Raw genomic sequence first — 4,378 nt, 5'->3', positions numbered from 1 at the left:
CTTTCCTCCTGGTGCATAGCTACTAATAAACACCACCAAGGGCTACACTGATGCAATGCTGCCCTGGCAGCAGCGGAGGTCTAAGGTCCTGAACAAGAGTCTCCACAGTGGTCACCAATCTGCAGTGTTGGTATCGGCGCATTGGCATTTTGGTGTTATCCCTTCATAACTGAAACAAGAAGTCTTCTCTATCATCTGTTGCAATCTGAAAGTGCAGCTAACATGCTTCCAGATATTCCCATGATTGTTTCTGCAGCTCCAGCAACTGATTTAGAACCAGGTCCAAAGGATCATTGTCAGACTCAGACCCAGCAGAATAGTGGCCTCCAGTAGTCCTCCCAGTGTTGGTGACCTTGGATATTCCTGCTTCCTCCTGCTGTGGACCAGACTGTGAGCTGTGCTCACCAGAACATGACCTCCAAGGCTGCTCTAGAATTATGTCTTACTGAGATGCGTGCCTCTGCACGGTTGGAGGATGTGCGTGTGTGTTGTGATATGTCTTTTGTCATGGTGTTCTCTGGTTCCTTGTCCAAAGTGTTGTTGGGATGGAGCTGAGATCCTGGCTTGTGGCTGCCCTCAGGAACCTCCAAGGGATGCCAATGAAAGAAAGGAGAAAGCATTAGTGCATGCCAGGCGACTCTCAAAATCACTTCAACACTCATAGTGTGGTTGTGTGATGGATGCATTGGTGCACTGTTTGTGCAGGCCCTCAACGGCCAACTCGATGGCACAGTTTTCAAACTCCATATGGACCTTCATCTCAGGCACTCCACTCCCAATCAAGGAACTTTCTCTTTTATTGTGTGTGAGCTTTTCCTGTTCGAAGACAGCTGGAGAAATCCTGAGTAAGACACATGCCAGGGCAGAGGATGCCTGGCCTATGTGGGTGGTGAGTGGAGCCTTGGAAGGGATCATGACACATGTTCCAGAGAGGCTGAGGCCAGATGGAGATATGAAGTGTGTGACACAGAGAGTGGTGATGTTCTTGAGCTGGCAGCGAGTGAGATGCCAGTGAATGTGTGATGGGCTTGTGAGTGTGTGAGTTGAGAGTGATGAGATGGTTGACATACCCTGGCAGCACAGATGTGGATCATTCCTGCACTGGGTGGCTGATTTTTCTCTGCATTGACCACCAGTTGACAGGTTTGTCACCTAGCTGGACGTTTGGCAGCCAGCATGGCATCATGGGAGTTTCAGAGCAGCATGCTTCTTCCCTTTGGGAGACATGTCTCCCATGAAGCAGCCCTGGGCCGCAAACATTGACAAATATGACACCTGCAATGGGGAAGCAGTGAGCTAACAGCAGGGCAGAGATGGACTTACGTTAACCCTAATGAAATAAGCTATGTGCAAACAAAAAGCCCAGCAGTAGAGGGGCCCTGTGATGGCTGTTGGCTGTGGGCTCACCAATCAAAGCCCAATGGCTCTGCACTTGCTGATAGAAATACAAATGAGCCCATCAGCATGCAATGCAGAGCAATATCGACTCTGATTGGCCAAGTCTTCTTAGAGCATAGGACTTGATTAGCGTCATGTTTTACTCAATCATCAATTGAAACCCTGAAGCTTGGATCATGGTGTGTACTGGCAACAGAGGGGAATCTGTGGATGTTGCAGCCTCCCAGCAAGGTTTCAGAGGGGTAATTCTAGCAACTCAGGTGGCAAAAAAGTGCAGATCATCGAATGCCAATGTTGTGCCTGGTTTCCATGCCCCTGTCCAGCTTGACCCAGGTGGTTCTGGCTGGCTCCTGATCTCTCCTGAGCCGCCCTGTCTCCCCAAGTCACCAAGCTGTGAATGTCCAGCTTCAGCTCAGCCTTGACTTCCAGCCCAGCATGGCCAAGCAGGATGACAAGAGCTTCAACGATTTCTTCACTAAAACAGACAGGAAGAAAGAGAAAACCAAAGTGTCCAAGGTGGCACCTCCTGCTGGGCAGGCCAAAGCCACAGTGTCGACTGAGACCCTACCCTTGTCCTTGCCTTTTTCCGGATCCACCCTCGCTCACCACCACTGTCGCTGCCTCCACTGTCTCCCCCACACAGGAAGTAGCGGTCTCTACTCGGGCCTCTATCGATCCTTGAGTGGCCAAGATAATGAAGAAAGAGAAACAGCAGGTGACGAAGAGCGAGTGTCAGGATCCCCAAGAGGAGTGAGGCAGGGAGGATGAAGAATGGAAGGAGTTTGACTTGAGCAAAAGGAAGTTGACCTGGAGCAGCTCATTGAACAGAGAGGCGGGACACTCATGACCATCCGGCTTGGTTACTCAGGGGGACAGGGTGGTGCAGGGGGAACCGGGATCAGCCAGACCCACCCGGAAGTTGATTACAATGGCTTGAGAGTCCATGTCTTGCAAACCAGTGATGAAAGAGAGCAAGAAGATAATGAGAAGAATTTAAAAAGATCAAGATGAAGATGATGGAGAATATCTTATATAGAGAAAGAGACAAGACCGTTGGGCCATAGAACATAATAACCAGAACCTATTATTGCAGTTGTAGAGACCACAGAACTGAAGTCATCTGTTGTTAATTGATCCCCTGTAGCCAGATCGGAAATGAGAGGACAGAATCACATGAGATTTGCAATGATGCACACCTTCCATTCCTACAAGCTTCGGCAAAGCATATAGAAACCAGAAAAGATAAAGCAATGGAGAAGAGATGGTGAAATACAGAAACAGAACCCGAGGAGATGGTTCGAAAAGTCAGTTTGCTCAGCTCAAACTCAGTAACCGATTTGTTTTTGGGGAGCAGTAAATGTTGGTGCCTATTTTACAGACAGGTGGTCCGTATTCCATCCCAGGTAACACATCCATATGGAACCCATCTGTCTTCACCCAACAATGCCAGAAAGATTTTTAATTGACTTCTGTGGAGAAATGAGAGACTTACAAGGCAGCATGGGAAGTTTAACTCGACGCACAATAGCTGCTGGTGTTTATTATGGGCTGGAACTGATAAAGGGTTTGAATGAAGTGTCCGTCACTCTTGGAGGAACATTTTTGGATAAAGATTGAAAATACAGCCATTAAGTGGTCCGTTTGTTTACAGACCTGCTTCCTATTTGAATATTGAGCGTCTCAAAGGCGACCAGATCCCAGACCAACCTACATAGAAATAGGCTATGATTGGGCTATGAAGGAAGGAGTGAGCAGGATCACAATGAGAGAGGGTCGGGTCCGAGGACCCTCTTTGTTCCATCAAGTGAGACCTAATTTTAAAATTAACATCAACTTTATTCTTGTTGTAATGCCACCGTTATGATTTATTTTGCATGACATTGAGATGATATGATAATTGAGAATAGAAGGTAGCATCTGCAATATTAATATCATGGGATTGGTGCAGTTTGGTAAACACAAGTAAATTTACAACAATCCCTATTTTCAATCTTACAGATAGTAACAAGCTCTGGAGAGTTTTTGACCATAACTTTGTTTATTGCTGAATCAACTACATTCAGTGGTAGGGCTAATTTATGACACTGATACATCAAAACACTGAGTCAGTAAAGGCCAGTAACAATCATGTACTACAGGGTGGGAATCCTGATTGCATGTGGCTATGGAGTTGACATTAATCAGGCAAATAGATGTAAGGCAGCAGAGTGGGCTAGCTTATTTTTAATCCAATGTTCCATGTTCTGAGACCCAGCAGAAAGATTTATTTGCCCTTTAACAATTGAGCAAATATGAACCAAATTTTAACTCCCAGAAAGTGGCGCATCGAAATCTTGCCAGATGCAAAAATATCTAGAACAATTACTGGACCCACTTTGAATCCATTCACTTTGTTTTACAGTGGAAGTGGAATAAGGGATGGATACCGACTGTAAGAAGTTTGATTTGATTTATTATTGTCACATGTATTAGTATACAGCGAAAAGTATTGTTCCTTACACACTATACATACAAAGCACACCATTGATAGAGAAGGAAATGAGAGAGTGCAGAATGTAATGTTATAGTCATAACTAGGGTATAGAGAAAGATCAACTTAATGCAAGGTAGGTCCATTCAACAGTCTCACAGCAGCAGGGGAGAAGCTGTTCTTGAGTCGGTTGGTACATGACCTCAGACTTCTGTTTCCTTTTCCCGATGGAAGAAGGTGGGAGGGAGAATGTCCGAAATGCATGGGGTCCTGAATTATGCTGGCTGCTTTTCTGAGGCAGCTGGAAGTGTAGACAGAGTCAATAAATGGGAGGTTGGTTTGCGTGACAGATTGGGCTACATTCGTGATCTTTTGTAGTTCCTTGCAGTCTTGGGCAGAGCAGGAGCCATACCAAGTGATGCAACCAGAAAGAATGCTGTCTGTGGTGCATCTGTAAAAGTTGGTGAGAGTCATAGCTGATATGCCAAATTTCCGACGTCTTCTGAGAAA

General features: G+C 46.0%; 1 pseudogene; it reads left to right on the top strand.

Annotated features, from left to right (window-relative positions):
* Positions 1-1,833: 1,833 nt before the first annotated feature.
* On the top strand, positions 1,834-2,755 carry LOC145346958 (protein CDV3 homolog; annotated as a pseudogene).
* Positions 2,756-4,378: the final 1,623 nt, after the last annotated feature.

Source organism: Carcharhinus amblyrhynchos, chromosome 8 (genome assembly GCF_965287045.1).
Source record: "Carcharhinus amblyrhynchos chromosome 8, sCarAmb.v2.hapA, whole genome shotgun sequence".
Classification (NCBI taxonomy): domain Eukaryota; kingdom Metazoa; phylum Chordata; class Chondrichthyes; order Carcharhiniformes; family Carcharhinidae; genus Carcharhinus; species Carcharhinus amblyrhynchos.
The sequence above is the reverse complement of the archived record's forward strand: the minus strand, read 5'-3'. Positions and strand labels throughout refer to the sequence as shown.